The 23,576-nt window shown below is 42.1% G+C and overlaps 1 long non-coding RNA gene across 2 annotated transcripts in view; it reads left to right on the top strand.

Annotated features, from left to right (window-relative positions):
- The window catches only part of LOC103103093 (uncharacterized), a 107,735-nt gene that overhangs the window by 43,941 nt on the left and 40,218 nt on the right, over positions 1-23,576 (top strand). For both annotated transcript variants that reach the window (XR_008914673.1, XR_008914674.1), the window contains one exon: positions 1-23,576. This exon is cut by the window's left edge and continues 15,558 nt beyond it. This is a non-coding gene — a long non-coding RNA (uncharacterized LOC103103093).

Below are 23,576 nucleotides of genomic sequence, written 5' to 3'. Positions count from 1 at the left end.
TAATGGAGGTGGACTCAATCCCCCCTAAGTTTCTTTCCAGCTCTAAATCTATGATCAGATTGATGACAGAAGTAAAATGAAAAGGCCCCTTATTGCTGAGTCAGAATGAGAACAAGAAAGAAAAGCTTTTGATTAGGCTAGGAGACAAGAGACAGAGACAAAGAGAGAGCAAGGAGGCAGAGAGATATAGACATAAAGACAAAGTGGAAGAGATCAGGAAAAAGAAATAGTGACAGCAAGAGAGACAGAGCCACAGAGACAGGGACACAGAGAAATAGAACCATATGAGAATGAGCAAGGGAGTGAGGGAAGGGTCTGTGTGGAGAATGAGAGATAGTAGCAGAAGGTGAGGGGGAGGTATGACAAGAGATGGGACACCTGAGCTATATAGATCAGGTCAGCTAGGTGTCCTAATGATTAGAGAATCATATGTGGAATTGTGTTTGAGTTCCAATCCTATGTCAGCTTCTGACAAGCTGTGTGACCCTGGAGGAATAGATTAACTATTATCATCCTCAGTTTCCTCCTCTTTATATTCATGGGCCTAGACTTGATGGTGTCTATTCATGGTCCAGTTCTCTGATGCTTTGGTTTCCAGATGCTTTGGGACTGAGGCAGGAGTAATATGGTGCAGTTAGAGTGAATAGGGCATCCAGGAGGAGAGATATCCCTAGATGGGACCACTGGGAAGAGGGGTGCAAGGGATGTGTGTGTCATACAACTAGGTCTCTCAGTGGACTGACCTTGGACATAAGGATGCTCTGAGTTCAGATATATTTAATAAGGGTTTGAAACTTGGCAATTCACCTAGAGCAGTGATAAGGAATCTTTTTGGACTTCTTAGTGACCCCATGCCATATCCTCCTTAGACTGCTTGCCAATGCCCTCCCCCCATTGCATGCCATGCTCTGCCCCCAACTTCTTGCCCATCTTCCTGACTGGGTACAGTGCCCCAGCTGTGGGCTGCACTCTGGGGTGGGGCAAAGGGGAGGGGCTGAGCACCTCAGGGGGGTTCCAGTGCCCCATACCCTTCCCTTGTGTTTGGGGGGTGGGATTAAGCTATCAGCTATGGGTCAGCATCACCTCTTGGCTCCTGGGGGCCAGAGGGGAGTGTGTGCTGCACTTGCCCCTGAAGCTGGGCTCTAGGAGACAGAGGGCCATGGCCACTGCTGTGGCTCAGCTCTTGGGGGCAGAAAGGGCATGGGTGCTGCCTCTCCCAGGGTCTAGAGGGCTGTGGGCTCAGCCACGGTTCAGCTCCTGGGGTCTGAGGGTTGTGAGTGCTGGGCTTACTGCCCATCCTACACTCCTGGGGTCAGAGGGGAGTGGCCACCCTGCTGCTTGGCTGGGGGGGGATAGGGGTTGGGATGGGGTGGAGGGGGCAAGGCCATACCCCAGGAAGAGCAGAGCTCAGCTGCTCTCAGAACACCCCACCCCTCAAATTCAGGGGCTGGCTCCCAGCCATCCGAGCCAGGGGCCTACATATTCCCATGGAGAGATCTCTGTGTGCTATCTTTGGCATGTGTTTCATAGGTTTGCCACCACAGGATTAGTGTCCAAGCCTCTGGCTTTGGTTATAGTGTAAGGAATTTTGGTGTGCGGGATATTAAGGGAAGACCAGTACCTCTGGTGTGAGGGCTTGTGGATCCTTTTTCTGGGCTCCTTTCCTCCTTTGGGGTCCCCCTGCCACCCAGCTCTCACCTGTGGCCCCAAGAAGCTGTACTATGCCCAGTGGCTTCAACCACGTAAATAGTCTTGTAAGGACAACAAGCAACCAAGTTGGACTCAATGGCCCCTATGGTTTCTTTCAGCTCTAAATCTGTGGTCATATTGATGAAGAAGAGGAAAAGAAAAGGCTAGATATTACTGAGTGGGAATTAAACAAGGGGAAAAGGGTGTTAAGGAGGAAAGAGGAAGAGGAAAATAGGCAGGGGGTTAGGGAGAGAAAGAGACAGAGAAAATATAGAAAGTAAAAGAAAAGGGCTCTTAACACTGGGAGGAAATAAGTGCATGTAAGCAAAAGCTTTTGATGAGGACAGAGGGAGAGGAGGAAAGGGATAGTGAGAGTGAGGGGCGAGAGAGAGACAGAATGAAAGAGCTCAAGTGCTGGGTAGGGGGTCGAGAGAACCTGAGTTGTGGAGACAGAGAGAAAATATCAGAGAGAAACAGTAAAACAAAAAGAAAACAGAAACAGAAATAGAAGGCAAGAGGACAGAGACACAGAAAGAATGAAATCCAGAAATTTGGAGAGAAAGAGACCTCCAAGGTAATGGGAAAGAGAATGAGGGAAGAGACTATGTGAAGGGACACTATTGTGAAGGACAGTGTGCAGTCGAGAAAGGAGAGCCCAGGTGAGGGAGACATAGAAAGGGAAGGGACTCTTGGTAATTGTAGGACAAGCCAGCTAGGTGTCCCAGTGGATAGAGTATTCTCCTTTGTGTTTGCTATTCGATGTTCAGTCCCACCTCACCTGCTTTACCCATAGTCAGCCTCAGTTTTTCTTCAACAGAATGATGGGGCTGGATTTGATGGTGTCTAATGATACTCTAGCTCAGTGATGCTCTGTGAAACAGTGATAGAAAATGTGGTCCCCTTAAGATTAAACTAGGAAGAGAGACTTAGAGAAAATAGGGTGTCAGGGTAGAGAGAGACTCAGAGGAAGATTTACTGGAAGGGAGGTGGGGTGGGGTAGAATGAGTGTTTCACAGAGCTATGTCTCTTAGTGAACTCTTCTTGGAAGTCAGCATTACCTGAATTCATATTCTGCCTCACATGTACTCCTCTTAGCCCTTTGATATTGGGCAGGCCACTTAAATAATCTAGCCCTCACTTACCAAGCTTAATTTCTGATAGTATGGGAGATAAAGGCAACAGAAAAGAGTAAATACTATTCATTGGGAGTAAGAGTCAGACAGTCCATTTTGAGGATGGGGGAGAATTTACATTACTCTGGAGAAGTCACTTAACCACACTGTTAGCCTCAGTTTTCTCTTCCTCAAATTGGTTACACAGATCATGCTCCTGTTCTTGGATCCTGTGAGTGCCAGGAGAAAAGGGTGCCCACTTGGCATTAAGCTTGGAGTAGACAGAGATTGAGTTAGCAGAAATGGGGGATTGAAGATGAGAAGGAGACAGAGGAAATAGAAATGTGTGCTCTGAGGGTAATATGTAGACCCAAACAGCCAGGTCTCCTACTAGACTCTTCTTGGAATTGAAATTGACTGGATTTCAAATCCCAGTTAATATTTGGGGAGAAATCTTTGGTCCTGGGCAGTTCACTCAGAGTGAGTATCTAAGCCCCTATCCACTCTTCTATTTATGATGGAATCAAACAAAGGAGCAGCTTGTGTTCCTCCTAGCTCTAAATCTATGATGATATGGATTACAGGGAGAAAAAGGGAAAATTAGTTATTATTACCTGGGAATCAGGGAAAGGTAAAAAGGGTTTGAAGGAGATACAGAGAGAAGGAGGTAGAGATGATGAGAGAGAGGGCAAAAGAGAGAGACAGAGAAAGAGATAGAGAAAAAGTGACAGATTTAAAGATCAAAACAGAGAACTATAATGAGATATAAAGAAAAGCCCAGAGATAGCTACTGAAAGAAAGAAGAGATAGAAACACACACAAACACATATAATACATATATATGTGTATATATATATATATATATTTATACATATATCTGATATGTATACACACACACATAGAGACAGAGATACCATTGTTGGTGAACTTATGGCATGCATGCTGGAGGGGGCTGCTCCCTTCCCCCTCCATGCATGACTAAGAACATTTATCACATGACTAGCCCCTCTGCCCAGCAAGCCAATGGGAGTGCTTCCTCCCTCCCCATCTGGGGTAAAGTGAGGTGCTCACTTGTGGCATGAGGGTTGCTGTTTGGGTACCTAGTCTCTAAAAGGTTTACCATCACTCTCCTAGTGGATAGAGCACTATCCTTGGAATTAACTATTGGAGCTAAAAGCCCACATCAGTTGCTGATACAATGTGCTACTCTGGAGAAGTCACTTGACCACTGTCAGTTTCAGTTTTCTGCTTAGTAAAATCATGGTTCTGGCTTTGATGATGTCTAACTATCCTGAAGCTCATTGATGTTATGAGTGTCAGAGAGAGCATAGAAAAACCTGGTAGATTTGGCATGACAGATGGAAGAGTAAGAGGGAACAGGGCATCAGGGAGAGGTGATATAGAGAGAAGAGAGAGCTGGGAAGGCAGGTGGGAAGTATATGTCTGTCACAGAGCTATGTCTCTTAGTGGTCTGATCTTTGACATCCTGGGGACCAGAGTTTAAATTCTTCTGATTTTTTATAATCATTTGAAACAAGGCTTAGAGTTTGTAAACTCTAAGAATATTTTTAACACTTAGAGTATTTAAGCCTCTATTCTATTAAAATTAAATGGAGTTGGACTTAGTGACCTATAGGGTTTCTTCCTGCTCTAAATCTGTGATAATATTGGAGATGTAGAAAATAAGGAAGAGCCAGGTATTATTGGGTGGGAATGTGATTGTGGGAAAATAAACTTTTAAATAGTAGGGAAAGAGGAGACAGAAAAATGTAGAGATAAATAGAGATATAGGGATAGAGATACAGAGAGAAATATAGTGATAAAATCAGTCAGAAAAAGAGAAACAGAGAAATAGAGACAGAGGTAGAGCAAAACAAAGAAAAAGAGAAATATAGGTCTTTAACAATGGACAAAGCAATGAAAGAAGAGATCATTTGGAGGACAGTGGGTAATTGAGCCAGGTGACCACAGGAGGTAGAGAGATGGATAGGGAAAGGACCAGTTGCCAATGTAGACCAAGCCAGCTTGTTCTTTAGTTATTTTGGTTATAGCACTGTACTTTGGTTTAACTCTTTGATTTAAATCCCAACCTAAGTGCTGGTGAGCAGTGTTACTCTGGGCAGGTCATTTAACCACTGCCAGCTTCTGTTTTCTCCTCATTCAATTTATTGGGCTCTATTGATGGTGCTTCATGACACTTCAGCTTTATGATCCTCTGGGTGCCAGAGAGCTAAAAGGAAGTCCCTTGGGATGAAGGTTAGAGTAGAGAGGCATAGATTTAGAGGGAACCTGGCATTGAGGATGAGGAGGCAGAGGAAGTGGAAATGTGTGGATTGAGGGCAATATGTAGACCAAAATAGCTTGATATCCCAGTGAATACTTCTTGGAAGTCTCAGTGACTTGAGTTTAAATTTTAAGTCACATTCTGAATAATTGTTTGACACTGGGTATTTCAGTTCAAAGGTCTAAGTCTCTGTATTTTGTTATATTATGGTATTTTGTTATATTCAGGAATTACCCGGGGTCCTTTCAGCTCTTATGTTTATATTGATGATGGGGAGAAAGAGAGAGAGATATAAAATTAGCAGTTAACAGTAGGATAAAAACAAAAAAGCAGAGAGAGAAACAGCAAAAGGGAGACACACACACATATACAGAACCACATGATAAGAGAGTAAGGAGTGAGGAAAGAGACCATTATGGAGGAAAATGAAGACTAGAGATAAGAAACCAAAGGTGAAGGAGAGATGCAAAGGGAGGAGGTACTTGGGAAGTATACAAGGAACCAAGCAGTTGGCAGTGGTTAGAGTATTCTGTTTGGGTTGGGTATATGAGAGGGTATCCCAGCAGAGCTGCCAACTAGCTATGTTCCTCTGAAGAAGTCACTTTAATGACTGTGTGCCCAAGTTTTCTCTCCATCAAATTTATGGTTCTAGATTATTTTTTATTAAATTTTATTTTGATAACAAATTTCCACATAAGTTTTCCAAAGTCATATGATTCATATTGTCCCTCTACCTTCTTCCCTCTCCCTCCTGGAGCAGACAAGCAATTCAATCTGGGTTATACATGTATTACCACACAAAACATCATGGATCTCTATTTGATGGTGTCTAATAACACTCTAGCTCTATGATCTTCTGGATTTCAAAGAGAAAAAGGCATATCCATTTGGGATTAATCTTATAATAGAAGCAGTGTTAGAGAGGATCAAGCATGAAGAATGAGGGACACATAGGGAAACATCCAAAGGAAACAGAAGTATTTCCAGTACAGGAGGAATATGGAGAGTAATAAAGCCTGGTCTCCTAGTAGACTCTGCTTGGAAGTCATAATGACAGGAGTTTCAATCATAGTTAACATTCAGAAGAAATGTTTGACCCTTGGGCAATTCAAACAGAGTTTGTAGGCCTCCATTTGCTGTTTTATTATAATGGAATGGGACTCAATGGCCCCTAGAGCTGCTTCCAATTCAAAATCTATTATTATATTGATCATTGAATGGGAATTAGACTGAGGAAAAAAATTTCAAGGCAGAGAGAAAGAGAGGGAAAGAAAAAGGGATTAAGACAGATAGTGAGTGATAGAGTAATGGAGACAGACAGATGAACAGATGTGCACACATGCACACACACAACTACATAATAGTGAGGAAAAGAGTGTAGGAATAGATCATTTTGGAAGAAAATGTGGAGTAATGATAAGATCCCATGAGTGAGGGAGAGGTGGAAAGGAAAGGGACACGTGGCCAGTATAGAACAATCAGTAAGGTGTTATGGTGGTTAGAGTACTCCACTCAGTGTTGACTTTTCCAGTTTGGAATCTATGATTATAGTCATAAAGAGAAAGGACAAATTAGAGTTGGGAGTTAGTGTAATGGGAAAAAGCTTTTAGGTAAGAGGTAGAGAGGAGGAAGAGAAGGAGAGAGACAGAGAAAGGGTGTGTATGAGAGAGAGAGACAGAGCACCACAGTAAGAACATTATGGATAGGGATGAACTGTAGTTGTAGGAGAACACAGGTGAGGAAAGATATTTGAAAATAACGGATATTTTAGGATACTGGAGGAGACAGCTAGGTCTCATGATGCAAAGGAACTAAATTTGGAGTCAAGAATATTGTCTTAGAAACCTGACCCACAATGACAGCTTGTGATTTTCTGGTCAATTTATATAATCTCTCTGTCTCACTTTCCTCTTAGGTAGAAAGAAGAGATTTGACTTGATGGCCTCTAAGGTTCTCTAGCTCTATGATGTAATGGATGAAATGGAGAGTAAAGAAAACTCACTTGGTACTGGAGTGCCAAGAGAATGATAGCTTTAGAGAGAATATTTGATTAAGGAGGAAAGAGGCCAGAGACCACTGGGAATCAGACTTAAGGATGATTTATGGAGGAATACAAAGTCTCCATATTTATCAAGCATGTTTGTTGGAATATGATGTGGGTTCAAATGTTTCCCCACATATATACTTACTAGATGTATGACCCTGGACAAGTCACTTCAAGTGTCTAAATTTTTTAATATGCTGCCCTAAAATGAAAGGGTTGGACAAAGTGATACTCTGAGTTCCTTCTAGCTCTGATTCTATGATATTGGTTACAGCAAGAAAAGGAAAAGATCACTCATTGAGTGCAAGGGAGATCAAAGCAAAAGACTTGTGAGTAGACAAGAAAGAGACAGACAGACAGACAGATAGACTGACTGACAGGCAAAGGGAAGGAATGTTGAGACCAGGGGAAAGGTTAAATGAAAGGGAAAGGGTAACTAGGGATTGGAGGATATTGAGTCAGAAAAGTAGGTTTCCAGAAACGGAGTAATAATGAGAGACGAGGAGAGAGGCAGAGATACAAGGATAGAAAGAGACAGAGCCCAAGTGAGAGAAAACAAGAAAGAACAGTTGACTAGGTGATAGGCAGGGCAGTGATTATAGAGGATGATCAGGGACAGTGGTATTTCCACAAGGTAGAGAGAGCTAGAAAGAGAAGTGAGAATTTTATGCATTTGGAGGTGTCTAGGAGGGAGCTGGTTACTTGTTATCCCTTGTACTTGAAGAAGGTGAAAATGACATCAATGGTGATTACTTTGGACCCTTGCATAAACTGGATTTAAGGGAGGCACATCAACCTCTTGCTTCCAGTCTACAGCCTCACTCTAACTTCCAGAGTCATTGAAATCCAGTGGCAAGACAAAATTGTGAGGAAGCTTGCTGATGGCTTAGAATGCAGTGGATAACATTGGTTTCCATTACTCCACATCTCCTGCTTCTGCCAATTCCATGGCCACTGTAACTGATTTTTTTGATCTGCCCCTTCCACCATGGAGAAATCTACACACACCTCAGGTAGACACACCTTTATCTCACAGATGTGACTGAAGCCTGTTGGCTACCCTCCAGCCTTGTCTAGGTAGCTTGTTGACACAGTTGACTGAAGCATAGCTGCTGGGCTTGCTATAGCTTCTCAGAGCCACAGGTGACAGGTGGGTGGCAGGGAGACACCAAAGGCGGAAAGTATTCCAGAAAAGGGCATGACAAGCCCATCCAGTACAGAGGTGCTAGTACTTCCTGAAAACCCTGTACACTCTGGGAGGCAGCTCAGTGTCTTCTGATTGAGTATTCGGGAGTCAGAATTCCTTGAGTTTGTATCTGAAATCAGCTAGGCAAGAGCTGTTTTACTTCAAACAAGACATTTAATCTTTCCCAGACAGTTTTCTCTTCTATAAAAGATTAGAATTATTCTCTATGACCTCTAAGATCCCTCCAGTTCTATGACGCTATGGATGAGGGAGAGAAAAGAAAGCCCACTTGGGTCTGGAGTGGAAAGAGAGCCAGAGATTTAAAGAGGATAGTTGATTAAGGAGAGAGGGATGGAGGGAAGAGAACATTGGAAATAGGGTTTCAGCACAGTTCATGAAGGAATATAAATAAGTCTTATAATGCAATATTCTTGGAAGTCCATAAGAACTTAATTCAAATGCTTCCTCATGCACATTCTTACTAGATGTGTGCCCCTGGGCAAGTCACTTCAAGTGTCTAAGCTACTTTATAGTCTTCTCTATAATGATGGCTTTGGACTCAACAACCCTTGGAGTTCCTTCCATCTTTAATTCTATGATGATTTTGGTTACAGCAAGAAAATCCCAAGACTTGTGAGGGATAGCACAATATAGAAGACTTGTGAGGAGAAGAGAGAAACAATGGGAAGGGCTTGTTGAGACCAAGGGAAAGATTGAATGAAAGCAAAAGGAGAGCTGGGGAAGTGGAGACTGAGTCAGAAGGATAGGTTTCTAGAGACAGAGTGATAGTGAGATAGGAAGAGATGGATAAGAAGAAGAGAGGAAGGGAAAGTTAAAGTGAGAGAAAGGGAGAAAAGTCAACTAGGTAATGGCCAGGGTAGTGAGTGTAGAGGATGGTGAAGGGCAGGGGCATGTTTCTGAGAGAGACAGAGAGACAGAGAGACAGAGACAGAGACAGAGACAGACAGAGACAGACAGACAGAGACAGACAGAGAGAGACAGAGAGAGAGTTTTACAGAGGAGAAATGTATGGAAGGTGACTGGCTGTCCTTCACATTGGCAGAGAACCAAAAAGTCACTGTTGATGACCTTTGCCTAGCGCATAAATTGGATTTCAGTGAGGTAGAGTTGTACAAAGTTGTCTGCCTAGCTTTTGGTTCCAGAGTCATTGTGAAGTCCAGTGGCAAGGCTAAAATGAAGATAACTGCAGATTACCCAGGATGCAATGGATGTCCTTGATTCTTTGATGCCTAACCAAGCTCTAATTGTTCCACAGTCTTAGCTTAATGTTGCCTCAATGGCCTTTGGAACAAATTGTTCTCACCTGCCACTTCTGAAAGAGGGAGATCTTCACCTGCATGGGGTAGACACTCATATAACTCAGCCATGAGTTTGAGGTTTATCTGTTATTCTCAACCTGGTTTTCAGTCAACCTGCCCAGGTGATTTACCAGGTTATGGCCAATGGTCATGCTACAGCTTCTTGGAGCCAAAGGTAAGAACTGGTGGGGGGGGGGCATGTGGGCACTAAAGGAGGAAAGCAACCCTGAAAAGTGCTCACCAAACCCTGACACCAAAGGTACTAGTCATTCTAGAACATCATGTATACCCCGGGAGACAGATAAATGTCGTTTGTTAGTATACTCTGGTGGGAGCCCAAATGCTCTTGACTTTGAATCTGAAATCAGCTAGTGAAAAGTTGCTTTAGCCCAGGTGAGACACTTAACTTGTCTCAGCCAGTTTTCTCTTCTGTAAAACAATGGGCCTGGACTCAATCAGTGGCCTCTGAGATCCCTCCAGTTGTCTGATCTTATGGCTATGAGGGTGAGAAGAGAAAACACACTTTAGACTGGAGTAAGTAATAGGTTCAGAGAATAGCTGATTAATGAGGTGGGAGGTATAGTGGGAGGGGACCACTGGGAATGGGTTTTGGGAGCAATTTGTAGAGGGATATAACTAAGTCTCAATGATTATAAAGCAGTCTTGTTGGGAGTCCAACTGACTTCAGCTTAAATGCTTTCTCATAAATATTCTTACCAGATATGTAACCATGAGCAAGTCACTCCAAGTGTCTAAGCCTTTTTTTGTTCTACCCCAAAATGGAAGAGTTGTACTCGGTGACCCCTAGAATTCCTTTCTGATCTGATTCTATGCTGATATTGGTTAGAGCAAGAGAAGGAAAAGGTAACTTCCCGAATGTGAGGGAGAGCAAGGCAAAAAATTTGTGAGGAGAAGAGAGAGACAAAGGGAAGGGGTATCTGAGGACAGGGGAAAGTTTGAGTGAAAAGAGAAAGGGCAGTGTGGGAAGTAGGGATGTTGAGTCAGAAGGGAAGATTTCTATATGAACACGGAAAATAATTTTTATATCTAGTTGTGTTCAATAGAACATTACTGAAGAAAAGGAATGATCAGAAGCAACATTGTCTCATAAAAGAGCCATAAGTAGTGGAGAGAAAGTAATGTTAGGAAGAGATTGGTGAGGATCACACTGGGTGCCTTCTAGCTTGGAATATATGATGATAAACATGAGACGGGAAAAGGACGAGGCCACTTATTGGGTGGGATTCACATACAGTAAGGAGCTAAAGGGTTTGAGTAAGAAATTTAGAGGAGGAGGAAGAGAAGGAGGAGGAGGAGTAAGAAGAGGAGGAAAAGGAGGAGAGAGTAAGAGAGAAATGAAAAAGTGGTAGTGAAAAAGAATAGAAAACCAGAGGCAGACAAAGCCAGAGAAGCCAAGATAGTCTCACACTCAGACACACAGAGTAAGCAGTGTGGGGAGATAACCCATTCACATACACACACACATACATACACACATACAGAGGGAAGGAGCTACTTGGGAATGAGGCTAGAGAGAATTGTATAGAAAGGAAAAGTGGACTCTTCTTAGGAGTCAGGATGGCCTCCATTAAGTCCTGACACAGAGATATTCCTAATAGCTTGTTGAGTCCAGACAAGCCACTTAAAGTGACTAAGCCTCAGTTTCCTCTGTCAGGACATCATAGAATTGGACTCAGTTGTCCTTAATGTTCATTCTAGGTCTACATCTATGATCGTGACCTTGTTAGGAAGGAAAAAATAGGGCCACTTGTTATTGGGTATTAGTGAGAGCAATGCCAATAGCTCCTGAGCAGGGGAGAGAGACGAAATAGCATTATGTTATTTGACAGTAGTATGGAAAGAAGGAATGGAAGGGAGAACTAGGGAATTTGAGGAGAGAGTTAGAAGAGTATGTGTTCCTTAGCCAAAGAGGATTGAGATAGACCAAGGAAGAAAAAGACTCTTGGTCATGAGCAGGGAAATAATGGAAGAGACCAATATAGAAGGGATTGAGAGACACAGATAAGAGACCCCTAGGGATGAAGAGGTAGCAAGGGAAGTTAAATATTCTGATAATGGGTAGTGTGTGGGTGGCACCTCAGCATGATAGCAGATAAACTCTGTGAGTGAGTTAGCCATTCATTTAGTCAACAAATGTTTATTAAATCCCCAAAAGGTGCAAGGCCCATAGTTTAAATACTATGAGAATCTAAATACAGGGAAGAATAAAGTAGTTCTTGGTCTCAGGGAGAGGACATTGCAATAGAGAAAGTTGCAAAGCAGGCTGAGAGCAGGAAGTGGGTGAGGTACTTGGGATCCTGGGGCATGAGACAGAGTTGTCTGTCTTGGGCATCCCCTTAAGGAGGGACCTGGGAGAAGCAATGAAATCAGAGACAATGTTTTCTGATTATGAACTCTTGGACTAAAGACAAATTCCCTGATGAACAATGGTATGGCATAGTGGCCATATTCTGAGGGCATGCTGGAACTCAAAGAAGAGCACTGGAATTGGAGTCATAGGTATTTGGTTCTGAGTCCCACTTTAGCCACTGTCCATCTGAGTTCTCCTGGAGATATCATTTAACTTGTCTCAGCTACCATTTTCTGTCTTGTAGAATGATAGGGCTGGACTTGATGGCCTCCAAGGTCTCTCCAGATATATAGTCCTTGAAGTGATAGAGATAATAGAAAGGTCTGAGGATATGGAATCATGTGTGTGTGTGTGTTGGAATAGGAACCATAGTCATTTTGCCACATCTTGATTTCCTAAAAATTTAGAAATCCTGCATGGGCTAATATTAGAAAATCCCTTGCCCCTATGCAAAGAGGAGGGAAAAGTCTCTTCCACTGATATAATAATGACTCGCTGCCCTTGAAAATGAAACCATGCATTTTTGTCCAAATTGGCTTCTTTGTAAATTTTAATGGGATTTGGTACCTTCCACTTATTTCCTGTCCTTGAATCCAAAAGGATTCTTGTTTCAGTGAGTCACTAAACATTTATTGACCTCCCACTATGCATCAGGCATCATGTAAACCCTGGAGATGTAAAGGAAGGTAAAAGATGGTCTCTCTGCTGTCAGGGAGCTCACAGTCTAATGGTCAAGACAACATGTAAATAGCTATGTACAAAGAAGATATAGACTTGAGGGCTTTGGATGCACTATTTCATCCTGGAGATCCTGGAGTATATTGAGTAGTGGAGTTTCATGGTAGGACTTGAGCTTTTGGAAGATCATTTACATAGCTAGATGGAGGATGGAATGGAGTAGGAAGGGAGTTGAGGTTGGACGACCAATAAGAAGGCTATTTCTTTAGTCTAGGCATGATATGATGAGAATCTGCGCCAAAGTGGCTAGTGGATAGCATCATAAGAGAGAGGTGGTAGATGTTAAGAAGGTAAAATTGACAGGGCATGGTTTTCACTGCAAATAACCCCTTTTTCTCTGGTAGCTAATCCCCTTCCTTCTTCCTCTCTTGTACAATGTTTGCCTTTTCCATTTCAAGCTGAAGAATGCCACTTATTGGCTTTGTATTCTGAGGGCCTAAAAGTTATGAAACCTAATTTTTTTCCTGCTCTTCCTGGATGGTAACCTTCCTTAGCAGGCTAGCTAATAGGGTTGCTTTCAGTTTGGCTCCCTATCTTTGACCTAGAGCCACTGGCTTCTGGCTGACTGTTATGCTTCTCCCAAGATGCTGAGGGACTTGTCCCACAATTTGCATTAGAACGTAGCTGTCTGTGACTCACTTTGGCCTTGTGGAGTGATGGGACACCTGGGATTGCTGGAGCGCGCACAAGGTACCCTTTTTACCTCCATTAACAGCCTCCTGTGGTGCTTTGTCATCCTCCTACTCATTGGGTGGTAAGAGTCAGTTTGTCCAAATTTCTGTGTTCCAATGGAGAGCAGAGTGAAACACATCTGAAGTTCATGATGGGTTAGTTATTTGTTGGTTGTGGCTTTACAGGAAGGAGTCCTGTCTTGGAGTATTGTCTTAGTTATGAAGCATTGGCCATGGCTAGGACAAGCGTCTTGGCACCTACACCTGCTTTCCAAGTTTTCTCTTAGAGAAATCAGAATGCAAGGAGACATCTCCTTTGACTTGTCAGTAAGAGGGCAGGGACTGAGAAATATTGGTTTGAATCTGATGCTCCTTGACCTGCAGGGAAGTCCTTCCCCAGTGAAAGTGATAGAAGAAGTCATTAGGTTGGGTTGCAAGTGTGTAAGAATGAAGATGGCCAGTGATTGTGTGAGTGAATGTATGACCTTGAACCTGTCATAAAGGGAAACCCATGTAAAGACCTACAAGAGACTTATGGATGGATCTCCTCACAGTGAGAGTTCCTGGTAGTCACTGGTTCCTGAGCTAGCCCAGGGACAATCTATGTCTTTTTGTATATTATATGGAGAATCCTACTGTCTTTAAAAGTCTCCTATAGTGCAGCCTCTGGGGTCTGAAGCACCAGTTCAGCCTGTGGGTAGATTGGGCCAAATGAGAAACCAACCAAGCCACCCCCACAGTCCTGGATCATCTGTTGTCTCAATGTTTTCCTTTCTCAATTTCTGTCAGCAGTGGAAGCTGCAGTACTTGGGTTCTTCATAGATGAGACTGGCCTCAATGGTCACTAAAAGAACATCCACCTCTAAATATTTGATAGAACAGGTGTGAAAGAGTAAAAAAGATGAAGATGGAGACAACTGGAGAGTTCAGCCAAAGGGCAAGTAGAGGAGAGGAAGGAGGAAAGAGAAGGAATGATGCTGTTTTAGTTTCTTTTCCTACGTGTAGGAATTGAAGGAATTGTATATAAATTATAGTGGTAGTCTCTTGGTGATCGAGTATGACTATGAGAACCAATTTTTGAGTCAAGTGTTCTTTATTCAATAGATATTCCATCATCTTGTTGTCTTTTCTAGGTTACAACCCTTTAGAAGTGCTGAAATGGAGGCTTGGTAGCATTTGCTTAACAACTTCCCCCTAAGCTTTGGAACATTCTCTTCCTTTCCTGAAGAGTGAAGGATTGGTGGCTTTAGTTTTTGGAAAGTGATTTCACTGAGTAAAGGATTCTCAGTGCTTAATACAATTGAAGCTTCTTTACAAGTTTGGTCTCCAGTGATTTCAAAAGTGGAGAACAAGAAAGCAATTATTTTTTATGGTTTGAAGTCTTGAGGCATGATCTAGTTCTTAAGGAAAGCCTAGTATATTCTGGCTTGGAAAGAAAGAATCTTATTTTAAACAGAAACCAAAATGGAATGAGGGAGTACTGAGTTTAATTTTAGCAGAGTTGTTTATCTGACTATTGTGGTCTTCACTGAATCTGAATCATTTAGCAGAATGTCATTGCCTAGAGAAATGAGAAACAGGGGCACCTAAAAGGAATGAAAATCGATGATGCATTTTAAGCACTCGAGGAAAGAATCAAATTAGAATCCTTTTGCTTAGTGAAATGAGAAACTCTGTTATCCTGTAAGCTTCAATTCTGATCAGGGAATAATACAGATGTGCCATGATTCTGAGTTGTTTGAGAAAATTGTAGTAAATGTGCAGAGGAGAGAGCCAGGGGATGAGAAGGAAAGCAGCTCTGAAGGTGGTGTGAGACATGATTGGGAAGGAGAGAGGGGCAAGACTGAGAAAGGAGCAGTGAAGGAAGGACAGCGAAGCAGTGAATGAGGTGTGGCGAGGGGCAATTCTATGGTTGGCAGGAATCAGTCTGGTTAATCTGAGTCAAGAGAGAGAGAGGGAGAAACAGAGAGAGACAGAATTTTGCCTTCCTAACATCTTTTGATTATGCCTCCTTCTGTCCCCTGACACTGCCATTATGATACTTCCTTATGACTTGGACCATTGCAGTAGCTGCTGGTGGGTGTGTCTGCCTCCAGTCTGCCCACTCCAATCCATCCTCCTTTCAGCCATTAAAGTGATTTTCCTGAAGTGCTGTTCCAGGCTTGTCAGCCTGCCCCTCCTCCACTCAGTGGATTTCAGTAGCTCTCTATTGCCACCAGGAGGAAAGAGAAAATAGTCTCTTTGTAGCTCAAATCCAGCACAACTGCCCTTCCCCCATTGCCAGGCTCCTAATACCAGGCCAGCTCCCTGACTCACTCTGCAATGCAGGCACGTTGTCATCCTGCTCTGCCTTGAATATGGCACTAGCTTTCATCAATGAATATTTCTCTGACTTTTCCCCAGGACTCCAATGCTCTACCTAATGCTCAGGTTGTATGATGGATAGTCTACTGTACTGGGAATCAAGACTCTTTGAGTTCCAATTCTGACTCACACATTGTCATCATCCATGTTACCTTGGCCAAGTCAGGTAGAATTAGTCAGCCTCAGTTTCCTGTTTTGTATAAAGATGATCCTGAACAGGAGGGCCTCTAAGGTCCCTGTTAGTCTAAGACCTGGTAGATGAGAAAGAGAGGGGGAAAATTCAAGAAAGCCTTCTTGAAATTAGTATGTGATATAGAGAATGGGAAGGAAGCCAGCTTGTTTGGTTGTTCTTTGTCCTCAAAGAACACCAGAATGACATCATTGTGTCCACTTGGGTGTAGAATGTGTCTTACTTTGGTTGATCAGACCAATACAAGCTTAAGGTTCTACAAGAGTTCAGGCAGAAGGAGCCCACATGAACATTTGGGATGGACATGTCTCTAAATTTGCACATCTCAGGTTTCTTTGAAGGAAGCTAGCAGTGAGAAAGAGAGAGGGAAGGAACCACTAGACATGAGGGTTGTGGCAAATATGTGACCCTCCTTGTTCTTCTAAAGGCTAGACATGCTGTCATGATGACCTGAGATCAATTTCTGCTTCCCAGCATGCTTACTAGCTGTGTGATGCTGGGAAAGTCCCATAAATTGTCTAAGGTGCTTTCTTCTTCTCTGACATGATGGAACTGGACTCAGTAGCCCTTAAGGTTCTTTTCAGCTCTAAATATCTAATCATATTGATGACAGAGAGAAAATGAAAAGTTCCTTTGCAATTAGAGGGACAATAATACTAAGAGCTTCTGAGAAGCAGAGAGAGTCAAAGAATAGGAATTTCTGTGGACAGCTAAGTTTCTCAGTGGCCCATTGTTGGAAATCAAGATAACTTGAGTTCAAATCCTACTCCCCATTTTGAATAAATATTTCAAGTTGGGAAATTCAATTAGAATGATTAAATCTCTATTTCTTCATACATATGTATGTATATGTTTGGATTGGACTCAATGTCCCCTAAGATTCCTCCCAGCTCTTACTATATGATCATATTATGTTGGTGATAGAAAAAGGAAATATCTGGTATTACTGGGTGAGAATGAGACCAAGGGGTAAAAAGTTTTAGAGCAGAGAAAGAAAAGGACAGATACAGAATTACAGAGAGAGAAAGAGAAAAATATATAGATACAATCAGAAAGAGCTGGACAGACAAAAAAACAAGAGATAGAGATATAGAAACAGAGAAATAATGTAACTGAAAGAGAGGGAACCATTTGATAGTAGGCAAGGAATTGAGAGATGAGACATTGTTGTGGACAGTGAGTAATAGAGTTAGGAACCCACAATGAAGGAAGATGGGAAAGAATGGGGCAAGTGGCCATTGTAGCACAGGCCAGCTCGTGTTTAGACCAATATTATTAGAGCTCACTGATATGATACATGATGCCATATAAGCCATTGGCAAACTCTGTTACTTAACTTCTGTCAGCTTCAATTTTCTCCTCTTTATATTCATTGAGCTGAACTTGACAGTGTCTGATGACTCTCCAGCTCTATGATCTCTGGGTGCCAGAGAGAGAAAAGGATGTCCCTTGGGATTGAGGGAAGAGGAGGGTAATAGAGGGAATCAGGCATTTAGGATAAGGAGACTGAGAGAAATACCCACAGAGAATAGAAGTTTGTGAAGTGGAGGCAGCATGTAGAGTAAAACTTCTAGTTCTACTAGTAGAGTCTACTTGGAAGACAGAAGGACCTGAGTAGCAGTGCTACTTCATATTCTTGCTAAATGTTTGAGCCTGGGAAATTGGTTTAGAGAGTCCAAGCCTTAGTTTTCTTATACTCCTTCTGTTATACTCTAATGGAGTTGGACTCAATGACTCCCAGGATTCCATCCAATTCTAAGCCCATGTTCATATTTTTGATATTGAGAAAGAGAAGAAATTAGTTAATATTGGGTAGGGAGGGGAAGAAGGAAAAAAAAGTTGAAGAGTAGAGAGAGAGACCATTACAATGAGCAGAGTAGTGATGTAGGAGGCTATTGTAGAAGGTTTGGAGTTTAGGAAACCAAAGGCCTCCAATAAGTACTACACAAAGATTATGGATACTTGGGCCTAGTGAGGGAGTATATCTGGGTGTTATGATGGAATGAGAACCATATTGGTAGTGAAGCCTTGTTAAATCTGAGTCCTTAAACATAGCGCTGAGCTGTTATCCAAGCCATTCACACATCTTCTTTCATACTATCTTTTAACCTCTCTTAGTAGAATTGGATTCAATGGCCCCTTATGTTCATTCCAACTCTAAATCTATGATCATATTGGTGATAGAGAAAAGGGAAAAATATTTTTTAACTTTTTTCTCAAAATTTTATTGATATTTTCTATTTGTTACATCACCACAAATAGCCCATGTGTTCCTCCCAGAGCCTTCCCATATCACAAGCAGTATCCTTTTAGAGGGAAAAAGTCTTACAGAGCCTGTGGACCGGGTTGGAGGTATCTCCTTGTATCTTGTTATTTCAGTCTTTATAATAGGGTGTATGGGATTTTTTTAAGTTTTAGTAACCAGCAACAACAACAACAAATTTTAAGTAAACTTTCCTTATTTTTAACAGATTCTCAAAGGCCAGAAAAAGTCCATTATTATTGGATGAGAATGAGAATAAGAAAGAGGCAGAAAGATTTAAAGACAGAATAGGGGAGAGCCAGGGACAGAGAGCTGGATATATAGACAGCAGGAGTGACAGAGTCACAAAAACAGAGACACATAGAGAAAGAGAACTATATAATAATGGCAAGGGAGTTAGGAAAGAATCCATGTGGGGAATGAGAGATAGAAGTAGCAGTAGGTGAGAGAGATGTGAAAAGGGATGGGACACCTGAGCATTATAGGTGAGGTCATTAGGTGTCCTAATGATTAGAGAATTATATGTGGAATTGACTATTGAGTTCCAATCCCACACTAGCTGCTGACAAGCTGTGTGACCCTGGGAGAATCACTTATCATTGTCAACTGTCCAATGATGTTCTAGCCCTTTGGTTTCCAGATGCTTTGAAATTGAGGCAGGAGCAGTATGCTACAGTTAGAGTGAATAGGGAATCCAAGAGGAGAGATATCCATAGATAGGACCAATGAAGAAAGGGGTGCAAGGGTAATGTGTGTCATACAACTTGGTCTCTCAGTGGACTGACCTTGGGCATAAGGATGCCCTGAGTTCCAATATATTTAATAAGTATTTGAAACTTGGCAATTCAGTTAGGGTGTCTAAGTCTCTGGCTTCTGTCATGCTATAAGAAAATCTGGTATACATGGTGTTCAGGGAAGACCAGTATCTCTGGTATGAGGGCTTCTAGATCCCTTTTCAGGGCTGCTTTCCTCCTTTGGTGCCCACCTGTCACCCATTTCTCACCTGTGGCTCCAAGAAGCCGTAGTATGCACAGTGGCTTCAACCACGTAAATCTTCATGCAAGGACAATGAGCAACTAAGTTGGACTTAGTGGAACCTATGGTTTCTTCTAGCTCTAAATCTTGTGAAGTGGAAAATAAAAGGTCAGTGATTACTGAGCAGAAATTACAGCAAGAGAAAAAAGATATTAAGGGGAAAGGATGGGGGTGGAGAAGGGAAAGTACTAGGGAAAGAAAGAGACTGAGAAAAATGTAGAAAGAAAAAGAAAAGGGCTCTTATTCCTAGGTGGGAATAGGAGTAGGGAACAGAAGCTTTTGATGAGGAGGAAAGAGATGGTCAAAGTGAGAGAAAGAGAGGGGAAAAGAGACAGAATAATAGAGCTCAAGTGCAAGGTAGGGGGTGGAGAGATAGAGATAGAAAGAAAACAGAGAGAAACAGGAAAACGAAAAGAAAAAGAAACAAACAGAGAAGGCAAGAGGACAGAGACACAGAAAGAGTGGAATCCAGAAATTCAGAGAGAAAGAGACCTCCAAGGTAATGGGAAAGAGAATGAGGGAAGAGACTATTGTGAAGGACAGTGTGAAGTCAAGAAAGGAGAACCCAGGTGAGGGAGACATAGAAAGGGAAGGGACTCTTGGTAATTGTAGGACAAGCCAGCTAGGTGTCCCAGTGGATAGAGTATTCTCCTTTGTGTTTGCTATTCGATGTTTAGACCCACCTAACCTGCTTTTACCATAGTCAGCCTCAGTTTTTCCTCAACAGAATGATGGGGCTGGATTTGATGGTGTCTAATGATACTCTAGCTCAGTGATGCTCTGTGAAACAGTGATAGAAAATGTGGTCCCCTTAAGATTAAACTAGGAAGAGAGACTTAGAGAAAATAGGGTGTCAGGGTAGAGAGAGACTCAGAGGAAGATTTACTGGAAGGGAGGTGGGGTGGGGTAGAATGAGTGTTTCACAGAGCTATGTCTCTTAGTGAATTCTTCTTGGAAGTCAGCATTACCTGAATTCATATTGTGCCTCACATGTATTCCTCTTAGCTCTTTGATACTGAGAAGGCCACTTAAATTATCCAGCCGTCACTTATCAAACTTAGACTCTATAGCCCAAAATGATTCCCTCCAGCTTTTAATCTCTGATAAAGGCAAGAGAAAAGAGTATATATTATTTAGTGAGATTAGGAGTAAGCCAGTAGATTTGAGGAGGGAGAATCTCGAAGAAGGGATTTTTTGTAGAGGAAGGACAGGGAAAGTGAAAATGGAAAGGAGAAGAGGCTTATGGGACATGATAGAAATATCAGTTATTCAATAAAATCTGAGATCTGGCAAATTGGTCTCATCACTTTCTGGAAAATCAGAGAAGAAGCAGGAATGGAAGCAGCATCAGATTTGATATTCTTGAGCCCCCAAATCAACGCAGACAGTGACTACAGCCACAAAATTAAAAAGACTCTTTCTTGCTCCTTGGAAGGAAAGCTATGGAAAATCTGGACAGAATCCTAAAAATCTGTGACATCACCTTGTCCACAAATGTCTATAGGGTCAAAGCTATGGCTTTTCCAGTTTCCATGTATGGCTGTGAGAATTAGATTCTAAGGAAAGCTGAGGGCTGTAACTTAATTGCTTTGTTCACATAATGAGGAAATGTCAGTCATTGGAAAAGTCTCTGGTGTTGGGAAAGATTGAAGGCAAAAGGAGAAGAGGATGGTTGAGAATGAGATGAATAGATGTGTCATGGAAACAGTAATCATGGACTTGGGCAGATTTTGACAGATTGGGAAGGATAGATGTGCTATGGTTTATGTATTATGAAGTGGTGGACACGATTGAAAAACAAAACAGTGAAATTTCCTTCCAGCTCAATGTGCCTTTGAAGGACAAAAGGAAAAGAACTCCCTTGTAATTCTGGAGAGAGGAGAAAAAAGTAGAGGAGAGGCATAAAGAGAAAAGACAACTGAGAATAGGGCCTGTTTTAGGGATAAATAGTCAGTTCTCCCAGGGGACCAAAGAACCAGAAGGGAAGCCACAGAAAGAGAGAAAGAGAGAAAAAGAAACACTTGATAATGGGGAAAGAAATTTGAGAAGAGTACATTGTGAAGGATAGTATGTAGTAGAGGAAAGAGACAACTGGTGAGGGAGAAATGTAAAGGAAAGGGACATCTGGGAAGTTTGCAGGGCAAGCCACCTAGGTGTCCAAATGTGTAGAGCTTTCTAGTTGGAGTTGACTATTGGAGTTTCAATATGACTACGTGGACTGCTGACAAACTGTGTTACTCTGAAGAAGTCACTTCACCATTGTCAGCCTCAGTTTCCTGTTTGGAATAATTATGGTACTGCCCTTGATGGTATCTAATGATGCCAAAGTTCTGTAATCTCTGGAGTGTCATTTAATGCCATTAGGGACTTTAATGGAAGAAGAGAGAGTTAATAGGAATAGGGTATCAAAGAGGGGAGAGATAAAAAAAGAGAAAGTTGGGAAGTATATACATGTTTTGGATCTATGTCCCTGAGTTTGAAATCTTCTTGACCTAAGGTCAAATCCTAATTCACATCCTTTATTATTATTACTTAAAACAGGGCAATTCATTTAGAGAGTCAAGACTCTGTTTTTTCTTTTGTCATTAAATGGAGCTGGACTCAGTGACCCTTAAGGTTCATACTAGCTCTAAATATATGACCATATTGTTTATAAAGCAAAAAAGATAATATCATATATTTTAGGATGGGAATGAGAGTACAGCAGAACTTTGAGAAACAGGGTAAATAGGGGAGGGAAGAATGGAGAGAGGAAGAGAGCAAGAGAGAGTTAGTATACCTCTAGGCTGAAGAAGGTAGTGAGGGAAGAGACCAGCATCAAATATTTCAAGTATAGGAGGCTATAGCTATAATTTGAGTGATGTGTGATACTCAGAAGTAAGGCTTACTTGGTATAGAGGGGAGAAAAGTTCAGGTGTTATAGCATATAGAGGGCTACATTTATAATGTAGGCTATTTAAATTTGAATCCAGATCCACACTGACATGATGTGCTAGTCTGGGCAGTTCCCATAAGCTCTCTTAGAATTAAGTTTTCTTCTCTCTGAACTGTGGATGCTGGAGCTCATTTCCTCTAATATTCTTCTGTATCTATGATCCTATGGGTGCCAGTGAGAATAAGGAAAGCCCCTATGTGTTTGGAGAGGAGGAAGAGAGATAGTATTAGGGAAAATAGGGTCTGAGTGAGGAGAGAGCCACTGAGAAGGGATCACTCCAAGGGCAGGTGTATGGAATGTGTGCTTCAGAGAGCTGGATCTCTTAGTGGATTGTTCCTGCAAGTCAGGATTACTTGAGATCAAAGGTGCCTCAGACACATTCCTGTTAGCTCTTTGTTGCTGGGAAAGTCACTTAAACCATTCAAGTCTCACTTTCCTTTGCTCTACAGTGTTGGGGCTGGACTACATATACTCTTTCTAACTTCTAATCTATGTTAATGTGAAATAAAGAGCAAGAGAAAAGAGTGTATATTATTCATTGGGATTAAGAATAATATAGCAGGTTTTGAGGAGGGCAGAGAGATAGCAAGAAGGAATTTTTGTAGAGCAGGGACAGGGAAAGAGGAAAAGGAAGGGAGAAGAGGCTTGTGGGACATGACAGAAATGTAGCTGTAGAGAATCAAAGAGAGAAAGGAAGGCAAAGCTGGATTGAGAGCGAGTGTGAGAGAAGTTAGAAATAAAGGTTCAGAATCAGCCATAAATGACCTCTTGGTCATTGGCATGGGAGTGTGGAAGAAACCACAGTATAAGGAGGTGAGAGAAAGAGGTTGAGGAGCAAAGGTGTGGTGGAGTGAGTGAAAGATACTTCTGTTATATAGATTGGGAGAGAGGTAGCTAAGGTCATAGTGTATTGAGTCAGTCAGTTATTCATTCAACAAGCATTGATCCAGATTATTATATGTCCCAGGAAGTATATTACTCCATGGGTATACAAGTATAAGGAATAGAAAAAGCCCTGTCCTCAAGAAGAAATATCCTAGTGTCAGATGAATAAAGGAAGCTGAAAGTGAGCATGGTCCTGGGGAGAAGGGTAGCCAATGTAGAGATAAGATGAAGATGTGAGTGTATATTGGGAAGAAATGAAGAGATGGGTGGCATGGGTGGCATGGGTGGTTCTGGGAGTAGTCATCCCTTCAGAGAGAGAAAGATGTCCTAGGATCTGATGGTGGTGCTTCTGAGCTGTGGTTTCCAGGTTTCAAGATTCCTTTCAAGAAGAACTGGTCTCTGGGGCATGATGGAGAAGTCCAGAGAGTTGAAGAGTAGAATTTGGAATCATACCTGCATGAGTTCAAATCCCACCTCAGACACCATGAAG

Source organism: Monodelphis domestica, chromosome X (assembly GCF_027887165.1).
Source record: "Monodelphis domestica isolate mMonDom1 chromosome X, mMonDom1.pri, whole genome shotgun sequence".
NCBI lineage: Eukaryota > Metazoa > Chordata > Mammalia > Didelphimorphia > Didelphidae > Monodelphis > Monodelphis domestica.
The sequence above is the reverse complement of the archived record's forward strand: the minus strand, read 5'-3'. Positions and strand labels throughout refer to the sequence as shown.